The 18,973-nt window shown below is 33.9% G+C and overlaps 1 protein-coding gene across 1 annotated transcript in view; it reads right to left on the reverse strand.

Annotated features, from left to right (window-relative positions):
• LOC111052577 (zwei Ig domain protein zig-8) overlaps window positions 1–18,973 on the reverse strand; it is a 475,708-nt gene that overhangs the window by 353,603 nt on the left and 103,132 nt on the right. The window lies entirely within an intron of this gene.

Consider the following 18,973-nt stretch of genomic DNA (forward strand, 5'->3'; position numbering starts at 1 on the left):
AGCAGTCATAAGGAGCTTTTTTGTTCAGCTACGAAAAAAATCAGATCTATGCAGAAAAATTTCGATCAGAAGCACAGGGGGTTCCAGGAGAGGGCATTTTTCGAAAATTTTGATGTAAAATCACACTACAGCTCAAACTAATTGTCCTACAGACTTGAAACTTTGCACAAATATTCTTCAAACATGCTAGACGCGCACTAAGAACAGATTTTGAGATATTTTGCCTCTAAGGGTTTCAAAGGATGAAAAAGGACCCTATCAAGTAAGGTTATGAACATGGTAAGATGAGTGCCATATTATGGAAATGATTTATTTATTGACATGAGATTTTCTAACATATGTTGTAATCATTGGAAATAACAAAATAATATGATAGAAATTCAAAAAAGAACATCTGTTCTATCATTGCTTTCTACCTGATTCCACTCAACCTCAATAATATTGTTCTGATAATTGATAAATATGTTTAATAATATTATTATTATTGATATAATAAAAGTATTGTTTCAATAATTGATTATTATCATTAATATAATAATAGTATTGTTTTGGTTATCAATAAATATTTTTATTTTCACAAACTCAGTATAATTTATAATGGTGAATGTGAAACAGCTGCATCAAAGAAATTATCTCAAAAACATATGTTTAGGAAAACCATAGTTTTGAACTTCGTTTTCCTGATGCAATGTATAAGCCTACACGTGGCATGTATGATTAATTTTTCAGCTAGAACAGTTTTTTGAGACTGCTAAATAAACGTCTACAGTTTTATCATTGCTGTATCGGCAATATGAAAACGCATGCAGTTAATATGTCTTTAAAAGAAGGTGTTGATATCTACATGATAATTATTCTCTACCATTTTTATTTAATTAAAATGTCAAAATTATTCAAGCCTTGATAGAATGATTGACTCACTGTACAGTCAGTCGAAAATTTTAATATTGAAATGAGGGGTATTTTGGCAAGCTGAACAAAAAGTAAGGTCCTATGAACCTTTTTGATATTATTTCCTCGAATGAAAAATGAGTTTTGTGGGTTGTCAAAACTCCCCCTGAAAGAGAACTATTCATTTTATCCTTTTTTTAGTGAAATAACAAATTAACAATGATTTCTGCATTGAATGATAACGTATGCTCACTAACTACCCGCGAGTCTATTCAGTACGACCACATACGGACATCCATGAACTAGGTACTTCAATCAAGAATTCAATCAAACTTCACCCCAGTTTCCCTGTGGATTCAATCGTGGCTAGTTCATAAACCGCACTTGAAAACTAGGTAACGGTGAACGATGCTAATAATAACATGGCACAACAATACCTGATAAACCAATCAGATCAAGCCGTTATTGTTGTGTGTCGGACTACTGAGAGCGAGTTTGCGGTGGTCTATTTGTGGCTAGGGTGGTTTGGCGGGGGCAGAGCAGCTCAGTTGGTGTAATTAATTGATTTTGAAAATGTGGGAGCGGGTCAGACTAACCCAGCCATAGATGACAAATGGCTGTGTCTGTAACCGAGCATTGGCTGACAGCCCATTCATACATGAGTTGAGGCAGAATACTACAGATATATAATCCACGTATTTATAGTCTATACAGTCAGAGTTCTCCAGGCACAATTACTCAATAAATTGACAGGGCAGTCAGTGGTTGACGATACGAACACCGTCACAATAACCTAGAAACCTGTTCCAATCAAGTAAAGTCTTGGTCTTGTAGATCTACGATTATATTGAGAATTACGAGAAATTCACTCGCTTCTCGACTGCAGTAACTCAATGTTCATGAAAAATGTAGTGGTAGTTCTATTTTTGTAACATATCGGTACTGTATTATTATGGCTTATAGTGACTCATAATAGAGGTGAAAACAGTAAAATCAAATATTTTTCGAAATTCAGCCTCCAGAGCTTCAGAAACACTCAAAACGCGTCATACTGTGAATATTCTAGCCTTCATGACTAGAAATGGTTGATAGATTGACTTGTAGATGATGACATTGTGGAGATGGTATACAAGAACCAGGAGACTATATAGCACACTCGGCCACGCCTGCTTTCCGCAACCGCACTTAATGTGTAAAGCCTGTTATTTATTTGTAATGATGAAGGCTACTTGATGAACGAGTTATTAAATGAATTAATGGACAATAACCAGTGACCCCTTGAGTAGAAGAACTCGCTCGGAAACTGTTTATTGCAATCATTGAAGCAAACAACTTTAAATTATACAGATATGGTAAAAACTATGGAAACAGCTAAATATTTCTCCTACAAGAATATTGACAGTGGGTTTCATTAAGGTTCCTATTTTTGAAATAAGATATTTCTCTTAATAAATCAAACTGTCGCTTCAACATATTTATACCTGATATCATGAATCCAAATTCATGTTACATGGTTTCCATACAGAGTTCCAAGAGAAAATTAATGGTGGAAAACGCTCATTGATATCTCTCAACCCGTATTAGCTTGATTTAAATTATTTTATATACTGTCAGGTTTTTCAACGTTTCATGCCGCACGTTGGGTCGGCATGTGTCAAGTGTCACTTTTATGGGTAAGTAGGTATAATAAGAGGATTCTGGGCCAACCAGCAATGAGCAGCCTAATTTAACCTAACCTAACCTAACCTAACCTCCCCCAAACCTAGTCTCAGTCATTTTGTCTGGGCCCACCAGCAATGAGCAGCCTAACCTAACCTAACCTCCCCCAAACCTAGTCTCAGTCATTTTGTCTGGGCCCACCAGCAATGAGCAGCCTAATTTAACCTAACCTAACCTAACCTAACCTCCCCCAAACCTAGTCTCAGTCATTTTGTCTCTCACCATGACTCCTTCCCCAATCAATAGGAGAGCAGGAAGCCTCCCACCATGATTTTCTCCCCAAAACAGGCGATGACAGGTGTGCTAAGAACAGGTGCAGCTGCTCTTACCAAAACCATAAAAAAATTTCCTATTTAAAATTCCCCTATTAAAAATTTTTTTATTCCCCATACTAAATTCTGGTATTTGATATTCTTAAGGTGGGTACTTTAAGTTTTAAGTTTTATTGAGATTCTTAGAATATTTTTTTTTTAACTTTAATTCTTGTATCCAATTGGTAATGTGGATATTCCATCCTCTAATACTATTCTCTTATCATCTTTGGAACAAAGAGCTTTTTTATTTATATCCACTGTATAGACATGATGCTCTTTAGATCTGATGCAGGTATTTATCAGTCTATGGTCATTATTCAAGCTGAGACAATTCAAATAATCATCAAATGTAATATATTTATTTAATGCAGCTGACTGAACACCTTTTGCTTTTTTTATTTCATGGTCATTCATTCTTATGGAATACATTTTTGCACGAAGACCCACAAATTCCAAGATTATCTTACTATTTGCCTCATCCTTGAACTTTCCCAATACTTTTTTATTCACTGGTGAATAGCAAGGATGGTCAATGGGATAATCAGATGTGTCAAAGTGCTCAATCATGTTATATATATCATCATATAAATCATCAGTAACTATTTTATATAGTAAACTATCTGTATCAGTATATGCTAGTTTAATGTTCTCATTGCCATATTTTGGTATCATTACATTGTAATGGAAGTTATACATCACTGTTTTTGAAATATCCAATACAGCTTGACCTATGTATATTGGTTTGTCTAACATTATTTTTTTCTTCTTTAGATGAATAGCTACCAAATTCTCACTAAAAATTGTTCTATCAATGAACTCAGGCTTTCTAATCATTTTTTCCATCTTTCTATCACTGCACACTATTTGCATATTAAATCTCTCACGAACATTCTCCATTGTCTTACCATAGACTGAATTAATATATAATTTGTACATATCCTTCTCAAAAGCATTTTTAGAGCAAGTACGAAGTCTTGTGTTATGTTCAATGTATGGCTGCAGCCAGCATGACTGTTTGAATCTCAATGCACGGTGAATTTTCTCAACAATAAGGCCATGTTCAACTGCCTGTTTTAAAGCAATATAGTGAACTATATATTGCTTCCTGCTATTCACATGAGCACATAACTTTTTTTGATCAATTCCAATAGATATTTGCTCAGGGAGAAATGGGAGATCACAATGATCTACATGTAGTGAACTTGGATATGATACATCAACCTCAAGAATATAGCCATATTCATCTCCTTCTTTTGCTTCAAGTAGATCATTCATACTCAAATTAATCCACTGAAAATCCCCAAATGGAAGGGGTTTTGACATGGCAAGGCCATAAAGGTTATTACAATCTACAAAGGCAATGAAAACACTTTCAGCTGTGGAGTCAAATGTTTTCATAAATTTATTGTTGGCCTTGATATGTCGATGTGAAACTTGACACAATCCTCCCCTTATCCCCTTCTCAATCATCATGAACTTCTCATAGTCTGTAAGAAGTTCAAGTTCAATACCTGTGAATCTTAACATGGCATCCCAAGATAGACCAGGTAAAGTGTAATAATGACATGGATCCAACTTGTGTGTTTTCATGGTAATATCCCTAAAATTCTCAAAAATATCAGCCAACAATAATACATCAGTTTTTGCATAATGGTCACTATATTCACCAAGATTTTTGAACCCAAAGGTATTCCATACATTTATTGCATGTAAATAATCTTCATCAGTAATTGCTGTCTTATTAAGATTTGAATAAAATGCAGCTTTTGGTGGGAGAGATGTTTCATTCAATTTATCCCGACTTGTTATATACTCATATGGAAATACACCTTTCCTTGTTAGTAGAGGAATATGTTGAGGTTGGAAAAACTTTGGGATCTCTTCAAGTTTGGGGAGATTCCTAGCCAGACTATCCAAGCTACTTGGCATGAAACGAAATGAATCTAGAAACCGTAATTTCATGAATTTATTGATTGTCTTTGAAAATGATATATATTTTTCTTCTGAGTTGGGAATTATATCGATCTGCTTCTCATCATAACCCAACTCCCTCACAATAAAGTGACTATCATATCCACTAAGGTTGTGAAATAATACAGGGAGGAAGTGGGGGACTTGATACTTTAAATTGCAGCTACTATGTGCTGCCCCTCGGTAATTTCCTGTCATATGACAGTGATCTCTAACTTTCACATCATCTACACTGAAATGTTTATCACACATATAACAAGTATCTGCCGAATTGTATGCAGCAAGTTCTTCAGAACTCATTTCATTCATTGGATTGTTAGTTTTATATATTTCTGTTATTTCTTCAGCCAATTCCTTCAAATATTTAAGTAACACCTTAGCAGCATCCCTACCCCTGTATATGAATGGCTCTGAGGGTAAATTATCATACTGTATTGTTTGTTTCAAATAGACACAGATGCTCATAGCCTCATGTTTATGTACTTGTACTGTGTATGATGCAGCGATATCTGGTGTACAGCCTTGTATGGGCTTTAAAATACTTTCAAAATCACAGTAAACAACAAAAGGTACTCGCAGACCTCTCTCAACATGCTCAAACTTCACGAATGGTTTATCATCTGGTAGCACAACTCTTATAGGATTATTAGCAACACACATTTTCAAATGCTCCCTCAGCTTTTCTTCTTTTAACACTCCATACTGATCATCAAAATGGCTGAAGCACCGCTTGCATATTGATATGCTATCTTTACGTTTTGTAATTTGATAACGAACCAATTTTTCAAAGTTTTTTATATATACATAGTGACTGATACCATCACTATTGGAAATCAATAGAATATCTCTATGATCTTCAAGTTCTTCATCAACAACTTTCAGAGGATAGACCTTGTTCTTCTCATCTAAGCCGAATATGTTGATTGTCATTCGATTCACTTTCTCAAATTTTTTAACTTCATTCAATGGTGTGGGGAAAGATACACAAGTGAAGTCATATGTATGATTGACATTACTGTAACTTGATACTCGATGAGGTTTTGTATCTATCAGTTTAGATAAAATTGCATACTCGAAGCATCTATTATCAAAATTTTGGACATTGATACATGCTTTCCTGTTGTTAATCACTTGGGGAAGTGGTACATAAGTACTACCACCAAGAGGTATATACTTGTTGATGCGTAATCTAAGCCCATCAACAGCAAGAAGATGCCATCCACTCTTTTTTAGTTGCACTTCACTCAACTCAGAATTCAATTTATCAAATCCTAACATTAGAATTTTATCTATATTACTATCTGCAAAAATAGGATAATTTTTTGTTTTAAATGATACATTCATCTCTTCATCCATTTGATTTATCATTCTACAATCAACTAGTATATTGAACTTAACTGCACCTTTCAAAGACAATGACATATTCAATCTTGTAGTTATTTTATCTTTCACAGATTGTAGAAAAAGAGGTAAGTCATGATTGACATCTTGTCGAATGAAGTATGATTTAAGCCGACCTTCAAATGCAGTCTCATATTCATTAACACCTTCCAAGGATGGTTGCATTGCAAGTAATGCATCTAATTTTGGCTCAACTCTTCGCCGTTTTGATGGTATGATTTCTGATTCACAAGTTTTATGATGCTTGAGCAAATTGTGTAAATTGATGAAGTTACATCCACAATGAGAGCATGAAACTTCAAAATTTTCATTGCATTTATTTTCATGCTTTTTTCTTATGTCTGATCTTTGAAAAACTTTACCACATTTCACACAAATAATGTTCATAGCACAGTCTAAGTCTTTATCATCTAAGAATTTAGAGCAGATGATCTCATGAAAGTTTCGTGATGGAATTGATTTAAAAGAATTACAACAATATTTACAAATATGATTTACAGCAGAATCAAATTCCTTTTCACATTTTGAAACATGTCTTTTCAAATTGAATAAACGTGAGAATTCACGACCACAAATTTCACACCTCATGATATGAATATAATTGAATAATGCAATTGTATAATGTCAATATGTTATATGAGAGTAAGAATTTTCACGAACCAATGACTTCTTCAATAGTCTCCTTGATGATCTCTTCGATGACCTCTCCTATGATCCCTTTGATGATCTCCTCTTCACTGATCTCCTTTTTTTTCAATAATATATTTGATGTCCTCTTTGATGACCTCTCCAAAGACCTTTTTGATCACCTCTCTGATGACCTCTCCAATGATCCCTTTGATGATTGATCTCTATGATATTCTTCTCAATTATTTCTTTGATCTCCTCTTAATCTCTATGATCTCCTTTGATCTCTATGATATTCTTCTCAATTATTTCTTCGATCTCCTCTTCAATGATCTCCTGGATGTCTTTTTTTTCAATAATATCTTTGATATCCTCTTTTGATGTCCTATTTGATGACCTCTCTAAAGATCTTTGTGATCACCTCTATGATGACCTCTCCAATGATCTCTTCTCTAACAAGTGTATTGTAGAAAACAGATAAAAATACTGTACTAATTAAGAGCACAAACGCACCGATGTTCACTACACAAGGACTGAATCCTAACTGAGATAATCATCTCTCTCTTAAAGGTAATCCCCCCTCGCTCTAATTGCTCTCTCAAGCATCAGAAAGCCAGGTCATTGACCTCACTTTACAGTCATGTTTAGATCTACAAGTAGAGTTCAAACATGTTCAAACATGTCTGTGAAGTGAGGTCAATGACCTGGCTTTCTGATGCTTGAGAGAGCAATTTTTTATCTTATCCAGTTTCTTCTCCATTCCATCAAAATAGCTTATAATAAGGTTTATGAATATTCAAAACCCTTATATTCTCTATTGCTAGTTTTAATGATGTTATCAAGCAGGATTGTATTTTTTTAGCTATGAAACAACAACACTCATGGTAAGACAACAAATTTTCTATAATAGATAAGAAGCTTTTTTTTTGCTTACCGGTAGCTGTAAAATAACAATATTGCTAACTGAAGTAGTCTAGCTGTTTAGTCAGTTATGATATTTAAGTCCAAAGTCCAAAGAAATAATTATGAATTCTACCCTCACTAATCGACAATTCTATCTAAATGAAGAAACATAAATTGAAGAGTTTTCATATAAACTATAGAACTTTCCTCCACGAATCCTAAAGTACAGTAAGTTTTCTTTCTACACACTGAAATACTCACTACTATTCGACTTTCAAAATATACTCTTGAACCCTACTGACTTAAACTTTCCCTCCAATTGCTTATATTTCATTTCTATACTAATGTGATATCCTTCATAAAAATGCAGTATACCATAGCACATACCCATCAGAATGGGACTTTTTCAAATCAAATGGGGGGGGGGATAAAAATGGGACTGAACCCTTATGTTATCAATTATCTCAAAATCAATAAAAAAAGTAATGATAATATGACCAAGGAAAAAGTCAGTACCTCTAGATGTAAAGTAGAAACCCTATAAAGAAATGATTGAAGATTTTTAGAACCAACAAGTTATCTTTATTTTACATCCTTGAAACTCATGAGTCACTTGAAACAGTTTCCATCGATCATAGGAAATGATTGATGACTCGATTCTAGTACTTTTTCTGACATAACATTCTGTATGTGTTATGAGAAGGAGGATGAGGAGGAGGAGGAGGAGGAGGAGGAGGAGGTGGAGGAGGAGGAAGTAAAGAAGAGTAGGAGTGAGTTGAATATGAGAAGATGAAAAAAGAGAGCATGATGTATTAAAAATTACCATGAGCAGAGAGAGAGAGAGAGTGAGAGAGAATAGAGTCATTGGTTCGTGAAAATTCTTACTCTCATATAACATATTGACATTATACAATTGCATTATTCAATTATATTCATATCATGAGGTGTGAAATTTGTGGTCGTGAATTCTCACGTTTATTCAATTTGAAAAGACATGTTTCAAAATGTGAAAAGGAATTTGATTCTGCTGTAAATCATATTTGTAAATATTGTTGTAATTCTTTTAAATCAATTCCATCACGAAACTTTCATGAGATCATCTGCTCTAAATTCTTAGATGATAAAGACTTAGACTGTGCTATGAACATTATTTGTGTGAAATGTGGTAAAGTTTTTCAAAGATCAGACATGAGAAAAAAGCATGAAAATAAATGCAATGAAAATTTTGAAGTTTCATGCTCTTATTGTGGATGTAACTTCATCAATTTACACAATTTGCTCAAGCATCATAAAACTTGTGAATCAGAAATCATACCATCAAAACGGCGAAGAGTTGAGCCAAAATTAGATGCATTACTTGCAATGCAACCATCCTTGGAAGGTGTTAATGAATATGAGACTGCATTTGAAGGTCGGCTTAAATCATACTTCATTCGACAAGATGTCAATCATGACTTACCTCTTTTTCTACAATCTGTGAAAGATAAAATAACTACAAGATTGAATATGTCATTGTCTTTGAAAGGTGCAGTTAAGTTCAATATACTAGTTGATTGTAGAATGATAAATCAAATGGATGAAGAGATGAATGTATCATTTAAAACAAAAAATTATCCTATTTTTGCAGATAGTAATATAGATAAAATTCTAATGTTAGGATTTGATAAATTGAATTCTGAGTTGAGTGAAGTGCAACTAAAAAAGAGTGGATGGCATCTTCTTGCTGTTGATGGCTTAGATTACGCATCAACAAGTATATACCTCTTGGTGGTAGTACTTATGTACCACTTCCCAAAGTGATTAACAACAGGAAAGCATGTATCAATGTCCAAAATTTTGATAATAGATGCTTCGAGTATGCAATTTTATCTAAACTGATAGATACAAAACCTCATCGAGTATCAAGTTACAGTAATGTCAATCATACATATGACTTCACTTGTGTATCTTTCCCCACACCATTGAATGAAGTTAAAAAATTTGAGAAAGTGAATCGAATGACAATCAACATATTCGGCTTAGATGAGAAGAACAAGGTCTATCCTCTGAAAGTTGTTGATGAAGAACTTGAAGATCATAGAGATATTCTATTGATTTCCAATAGTGATGGTATCAGTCACTATGTATATATAAAAAACTTTGAAAAATTGGTTCGTTATCAAATTACAAAACGTAAAGATAGCATATCAATATGCAAGCGGTGCTTCAGCCATTTTGATGATCAGTATGGAGTGTTAAAAGAAGAAAAGCTGAGGGAGCATTTGAAAATGTGTGTTGCTAATAATCCTATAAGAGTTGTGCTACCAGATGATAAACCATTCGTGAAGTTTGAGCATGTTGAGAGAGGTCTGCGAGTACCTTTTGTTGTTTACTGTGATTTTGAAAGTATTTTAAAGCCCATACAAGGCTGTACACCAGATATCGCTGCATCATACACAGTACAAGTACATAAACATGAGGCTATGAGCATCTGTGTCTATTTGAAACAAACAATACAGTATGATAATTTACCCTCAGAGCCATTCATATACAGGGGTAGGGATGCTGCTAAGGTGTTACTTAAATATTTGAAGGAATTGGCTGAAGAAATAACAGAAATATATAAAACTAACAATCCAATGAATGAAATGAGTTCTGAAGAACTTGCTGCATACAATTCGGCAGATACTTGTTATATGTGTGATAAACATTTCAGTGTAGATGATGTGAAAGTTAGAGATCACTGTCATATGACAGGAAATTACCGAGGGGCAGCACATAGTAGCTGCAATTTAAAGTATCAAGTCCCCCACTTCCTCCCTGTATTATTTCACAACCTTAGTGGATATGATAGTCACTTTATTGTGAGGGAGTTGGGTTATGATGAGAAGCAGATCGATATAATTCCCAACTCAGAAGAAAAATATATATCATTTTCAAAGACAATCAATAAATTCATGAAATTACGGTTTCTAGATTCATTTCGTTTCATGCCAAGTAGCTTGGATAGTCTGGCTAGGAATCTCCCCAAACTTGAAGAGATCCCAAAGTTTTTCCAACCTCAACATATTCCTCTACTAACAAGGAAAGGTGTATTTCCATATGAGTATATAACAAGTCGGGATAAATTGAATGAAACATCTCTCCCACCAAAAGCTGCATTTTATTCAAATCTTAATAAGACAGCAATTACTGATGAAGATTATTTACATGCAATAAATGTATGGAATACCTTTGGGTTCAAAAATCTTGGTGAATATAGTGACCATTATGCAAAAACTGATGTATTATTGTTGGCTGATATTTTTGAGAATTTTAGGGATATTACCATGAAAACACACAAGTTGGATCCATGTCATTATTACACTTACCTGGTCTATCTTGGGATGCCATGTTAAGATTCACAGGTATTGAACTTGAACTTCTTACAGACTATGAGAAGTTCATGATGATTGAGAAGGGATAGGGGAGGATTGTGTCAAGTTTCACATCGACATATCAAGGCCAACAATAAATTTATGAAAACATTTGACTCCACAGCTGAAAGTGTTTTCATTGCCTTTGTAGATTGTAATAACCTGTATGGCCTTGCCATGTCAAAACCCCTTCCATTTGGGGATTTTCAGTGGATTAATTTGAGTATGAATGATCTACTTGAAGCAAAAGAAGGAGATGAATATGGCTATATTCTTGAGGTTGATGTATCATATCCAAGTTCACTACATGTAGATCATTGTGATCTCCCATTTCTCCCTGAGCAAATATCTATTGGAATTGATCAAAAAAAGTTATGTGCTCATGTGAATAGCAGGAAGCAATATATAGTTCACTATATTGCTTTAAAACAGGCAGTTGAACATGGCCTTATTGTTGAGAAAATTCACCGTGCATTGAGATTCAAACAGTCATGCTGGCTGCAGCCATACATTGAACATAACACAAGACTTCGTACTTGCTCTAAAAATGCTTTTGAGAAGGATATGTACAAATTATATATTAATTCAGTCTATGGTAAGACAATGGAGAATGTTCGTGAGAGATTTAATATGCAAATAGTGTGCAGTGATAGAAAGATGGAAAAAATGATTAGAAAGCCTGAGTTCATTGATAGAACAATTTTTAGTGAGAATTTGGTAGCTATTCATCTAAAGAAGAAAAAAATAATGTTAGACAAACCAATATACATAGGTCAAGCTGTATTGGATATTTCAAAAACAGTGATGTATAACTTCCATTACAATGTAATGATACCAAAATATGGCAATGAGAACATTAAACTAGCATATACTGATACAGATAGTTTACTATATAAAATAGTTACTGATGATTTATATGATGATATATATAACATGATTGAGCACTTTGACACATCTGATTATCCCATTGACCATCCTTGCTATTCACCAGTGAATAAAAAAGTATTGGGAAAGTTCAAGGATGAGGCAAATAGTAAGATAATCTTGGAATTTGTGGGTCTTCGTGCAAAAATGTATTCCATAAGAATGAATGACCATGAAATAAAAAAAGCAAAAGGTGTTCAGTCAGCTGCATTAAATAAATATATTACATTTGATGATTATTTGAATTGTCTCAGCTTGAATAATGACCATAGACTGATAAATACCTGCATCAGATCTAAAGAGCATCATGTCTATACAGTGGATATAAATAAAAAAGCTCTTTGTTCCAAAGATGAGAGGAGAATAACAAGAAGTTGGAGGAAATGAAGAAACAGTTCAACGACGTTAAAGATAAGTGTAATACAACATGTGAAACTGTCAGTGAATTGAAGAAAGAGAACGCGTGTCTTAAAGATGAACTGAAAAACGTGAAACAAAATGTACAGGACCTCCAACAGCAGACGCGGAAAAACAATATTTTAATATCAGGCGTACCGGTAACTTACAAGGAAAATGTGTTGGGAATATTAGAGTACATAGCTCGCGTTCTACAATAATTGAATTTTTACCACTCTGATATATCAGCTACGCATAGGTTAGGTGGTAAGAAAACAGATAATAGACCTCCGACCACTGTCGTGAACTTCACATCCCGAATAACAAAAGAAGTGTGGTTGGCAGCAAGGAGGGATAAAGGAAAACTCACTGCAAAGGACCTTAGAGCAACATTTCCTGACAACCCAATATTCATCAACGAGCATCTTACTCCTGAAACGAGGGTGATTTTCAACGCGGCCAGAAACCTGATGAAAAACAATAAGTTATCGGCTGTATGGACATCAGATTGCAAAATCATGGTGAAGGTGTCAGCGGAGCAGCGTCCGTTTCGCGTGCGAGACCTCGCACATGTGGAGAGCATCGCCAGCCGTGGCCAACGCGATACAACGTCGATGCGAACGCCGCCAACCTGCAGCCAAGGCAGCACAGCTAAATAACCCGCCCGCCAGTCAAGTGACCGCATAGCAGAGAAATGTGATTTTTTGTTATTATGATCGAGAGTAAGAAAATAATTGGACTATATTATATTCTCTCAACTCTTAATTTTCAGAAACAGTGAGTACTATATTTATTTTGTTTAAAACTTTCTACAATCACACAATGATAACTCAAATTATTTGATGCAGTGGACTTGCTATTGCCTGGTTACTCCATTAACTTTTTTCTGTGAACTTATCTCCTTTATTTCGAACTAATACAAGGGCATTTTTTTCTTGATTTATTTCCAATTACTATTTTCTATTTATCTCATTTTATATGCGAACTCACATAATGTAAATAATATCATAAGGGAATGTTCAAAGATGAGACAATATGATAATAAGTGCCATATTGATATTGATGATGCAGATTGTCATGTCAAACTATTGTTGCTATATACTCTATCCCAGCCTATTAATTTCATTACAGATGGATTATTTTTCTCATGCGAATGTGTTGTGTGATACAGACTTGAAACTTTGCACAAATATTCTTCAAACATGCTAGACGCGCACTAAGAACGGATTTTTAGATATTTTGCCTCTAAGGGTTTCAAAGGATGAAAAAGGATCCTATTAAGTAAGGTTATGAACATGGTAAGGTGAGTGCCATATGGAAATGAGAAAATTTATTTATTGACATGTGATATTCTAACATATGTTGTGATCATTGGAAATAACAAAATAATAAGATAAAAATTCCAAAAAGAACATCTGTTCTATTATTGCTTTCTACCTGATTCCACTCAACCTCAATAATATTGTTCTGATAATTGATAAATATGTTTAATAATATTATTATTATTGATATAATGAAAGCATTGTTTTAATAATTAATTATTATCATTAATTTAATAATAGTATTGTTTTGGTAATCAATAAATATTTTCATTTTCACAAACTCTGTATAATTTATAATGGTGAATGTGAAAAGCTGCATCAAAGAAATTATCTCAAAAACATATGTTCAGGAAAACCATAGTTTTGAACTTTGTTTTCCTGATGCAATGTACGTATAATGTCTCGTATAAGCCTACACGTGGCATGTATTATTAATTTTTCAGCTAGAACAGTTTTTTGAGACTGCTAAATAAACGTCTACAGTTTTATCAATGCTGTATCGGCAATATGAAAACGCATGCAGTTAATTATGTCTTTAAATAAAGGTGTTGATAGGTGTTGATAAGGTGTAAATATATGTGAATTATTCTCTATCATTCTTATTTAATTAAAATTTCAAAATTATTCAAGCCTCGATAGAATGATTGACTGTACAGTCAGTCGAAGATTTTAATATTGAAATGAGGGGTATTTTGGCAAGCTGAACAAAAAAAGTAAGGTTTTGATATTATTTCTTCAAATGAAAAATGAGTTTTGTGGGTTGTCAAAACTCCCCCTGAAAGAGAACTATTCATTTTATCCTATCTTTTGGTGAAATAACAATTATTTCTGCATTGAATAACATCTATCTTGCCAACAGGAATCGAACACTTTGTGAATTTAGATATGACCTACACTTTAGATTTGTGAAATTCTATTAGTAAATTCATGGAAATTGAAGTACTTTTCTCAGTTAGTTGATGATTAGTTGATGAAATTGATTATCAATAGAGAAAATGATTATAATTTTATCAATACAGAATTAGTTGAATGAATCGTCGATGTACTGAGTTCTTGGTCAACAATAATTCAATATTGGTATTTATCCAATCATTATTCTTTTCAGAAGTTATTTCATTTGAATTGGAAAATATTTATAAGCTCCTATCAATTTAACATTCGTAACAATGAATTCTTCAAAACATGAATTTAATCAAATAAAAAAATTGCCCATACTTCTGTATTCATGCTCGCATGTTTTCCACTTGTGATGGATAGCCAAAATATTGTGGAGCGAGCTGCACAGCGATTTGTCCTCGATTACATTGCTCTGATTGGCTGAAAAGTTCAGCGTTCGGAGTGAGGTGAAGCGAGCAGTTAGAACAGAGGCAAGCGGCACGGCGAATAGTTCGGAGTACGGTACGGCGAATGATTAACAGCTGATTTTTAACATTATGAAACATATGCTCATGTTCGTTGAAAGGCAAGATGTTCGGAGGAATGCTCGGTTTGCTGCGCGGTTCGAGGTTCGGTTCGGCATGTGTGGACGCACCTTTAGTTGTTACAGGACATTTATACAGATCACAGGCCGAAGCAACATAATAATCTATATTCTTCTTCTTTTTCTTCTTCTTCTTCTCTTCTTCTTCTTCTCTTCTTCTTCTTCTTCTTCTTCTTCTTCTTCTTCTTCTTCTTCTTCTTCTCTTCTTCTTCTTCTTCTTCTTCTTCTCTTCTCTTCTTCTTCTTCTTCTTCTTCTTCTTCTTCTTCTTCTTCTTCTTTCTTCTTCTTCTTCTCTTCTTCTTCTCTTCTTCTTCTTCTTCTTCTTCTTCTTCTTCTTCTTCTTCTTCTTCTTCTCTTCTTCTTCTACCTATATCTAAAAGGCTAAGCCCCGACGACAAACTGAAATCACACCACAGCCCAAACTACTGAGCCTAAAAACTTGAAATTTTGCACGATTGTTTATGGTAGCCTGGAAACATCCCCTAAGAAAAGATTTTCAGAAATTTGCCCCCCTGAGGGAGCTTGGGCCCCCCCAAAATTTTGTACTTTTTAACCGTTCATTGCACAGCAAAGTCATGAGGAACTTTTTCGTTCAGGTACGAAAAAAATCAGATCTATGCAGAAAAATTCCAATCAGGAGCACAGGGGGTTCAGGAGAGGGCACTCTTCAAAAATTTTGATGTAAAATCACACTACAGCTCAAACTAATTGGCCTACAGACTCAAAACTTTGCACAAATATTCTTCAAACAAGCTAGATGCGCACTAAGAACGGATTTTGAGATATTTTGCCTCTAAGGATTTCAAAGGATAAAAAAGGATCCTATTATGTAAGCTTATGGTAAGGTGAACTCCATATAGAACTGAGATAATTGACACATGATATTCTAACATATGTTGTAATCATTGGAAAGCTTAAAACAATTTTATCAATTAGCTGATCGAATTGATTTTGCGTTGATTGAGAGCGCGAGCTTACCACGTGTTTGTTCCATCGGTGTATGCTTGGCCAGTTCGGTTTGCGCCTTCTGTCAGCTGTATATGGAGTCTCATACATTCTGATTAGAACAGAGCACAAAGGTTTTCTTTGGTTAGGAGTTTATTGATAATTCTTTTTTCAAATTCAAATTTTATTGCCATCAAAAATCACATTGAAATTTTTCTTAATAGACAACAAGATTACAGAAACAAAATGTCGAACATATACCTACATTTATTTGTAGCACGGCCAGAAAAAGACAAACTTGAGTACTAGCCGTGAGTTTATTAAATATAACTCAATATAATTATTTTTTTTTGTTAATATTTCGTGAATAAAAATTACGAGTTGATGAGAGATGCAAGTAATTCCTTATATTTGATCCAAATGGTTATTCATAATACAGTAGTTGGGGTCACTGCAATCAAAAATTATTTATTCTGTACGGTAGCTAATAAATTTCATACGTATTCATTGTCCATAATGTATCCAGTGTCCATAATGGAAGTAATTGAACTACTCAAAATTATTGGCTTACTGGTCCCTCATAGATTTATAGTATTCCTGGTGATTGAGCCTGTCTTTTTCAGCGTTGTCTATCAATAATAAAGCTTAATTTACAACTAGCTTACCCAGCAAACTTCGTACCGCCAATGTATCTCATGTTACACTTGACTTTATTTGGTGAATCATGAAATTTATCTGACAATCAACATGTTCATTTACATCTCAATACGGACTTCCTATGTTCTTAGTCATGCAGCATTCATTATTCCGAAAACATATTATTCTTCTCAATCAATTGGTAGTAATATCTATCATTAAAGTTTTCAATTAAAAAAAAATGTTATATCAGTGTTTCAAAGAAAAATATTCAATGTTTTCATAGCTGTGGATTGTCGATATATGGTCCAGGAAATATGCGATGTACGATGAATCACACAGAATTCCATATTCTTTCCGCTTTAGGATGAATATAAGCTAAGCTAAATTCAAAAAATTGTGAATTATTCTTTCATTCTTCAGTAATTAATGAATGCAATATGAATACTATACATATATACTATACAATATATATAAATACTCTCTTTCATTAGGTGATAATTCTTTTCAACATTTTCCAGTTTCTCAATGATAGGGGAGTGATAATTATTCTTATAACAGCTGGTACCATTCAACTACACTTCAACTCCAAACTACCGTTTTAATACCAGTACACAATAATTTATCACAGGGTGATATGTTTATCACAGCTGGTAGCTTTAGATGCTGAATCATATTATCACAATATGATCTTGAATCATGATCATCTTTTCGTTCTTCAGTAGCCGCTCGGCCGAAAATTTCGAAAACATATGTCTGTAAAATGGATTAATAAATAATTATTATTAGCCCCCTATTAAAATTTCTGTTCAGAAACCATCCCCAATATTCACACAACATATTCCCAAAGTTTCATGCCGTTATGTCATGTAGTTTTCAAGTCTACAGGGAACAAACAAACATACAAACAAACACACGAACAGACATTCATCTTTTTCATAAATAAATTTCCATTCGGTTCAAACAAAAGCCTCTCTAAATGAAGGTAGAATGATAAGGGTTCAGTTCTGTTGTTTAAACATTTTTTCAAATCACTTTCAAAAAGTTCATGTAGTACCTACTATTGTGTTTGAGACACTTCTGGCGCTATCATAGTTTCACCACTATTCTGTTCCACAGTCCTATCTCTTGCAGTCGTTAACTATATCTATAATAATTATATAAAGTAAAGAGCTGGCATATACACGTACGGGATAGTAAAATTATGTTTGACGCATCATCACGTCTGAACTACTGGACTAATTAACTAGAAATTTTGCTTTTAGATTCTTAATTAACCAAGGATGGTTATAGGCCTATTCTCAATTCTTCAAAATTACATTACATCAAGTTTTCATCTTGTCAAGTTTTAGAATAGATCCTTGCGAAGCACGGGTTCTTGCTCGTAAAATAAAATAAATCATCTGTTTTGGAATATCATTTTCAGAAATATTCTAGCTCACTGTTTAACAAAACAACAAGTTAGGCCTACTGTAACCGCGCTGTGTTTTTTGTTTAATCTATCAACCAGTTATTTGTAACCATTCCACTTTGCTTTTGTGTTAACTTTTTAAAAAATGGCAGATAATTTTAGACATTATTCATACTTCGAATTAGCTGACATGAATTTAATGTATGGAATGGGGCACTACTGTAATAGTACTGAAGCGAGACGTTTGTATCGAGAGAACTTTCCTAACCGAGTATGTCCAAGTTCAAGGTTTTTTGCCACTATTCATCAATGTCTGTCTGAAACAGGTTCTTTGATATCCAAAGAGCACATTCATGCAGGCAGACCCCGATCTACTTGAGTTGGAAGAACAAGTACTCAATGAAATTTATGAACATCCAGAGAAGAGCACGAGAGAATTGTCAGTGCAGTTTAATTTCAATCAATCTATTATTTGGAGGATACTAAAAGAGAAACAATTACATCCATACCACCTCCAGGAAGTTCATACTCTATTGTCACGAGACTGTATTCCCCGTGCTGGTATTTTCCGATGGTTTTTAGTAAAACTTGTCAACCCAAACTTATTAACAACCGTTTCATTTACCGTCGAGGCACAC

This window comes from Nilaparvata lugens, chromosome 2, assembly GCF_014356525.2.
Source record: "Nilaparvata lugens isolate BPH chromosome 2, ASM1435652v1, whole genome shotgun sequence".
In the NCBI taxonomy this organism is placed as follows: Eukaryota; Metazoa; Arthropoda; class Insecta; order Hemiptera; family Delphacidae; genus Nilaparvata; species Nilaparvata lugens.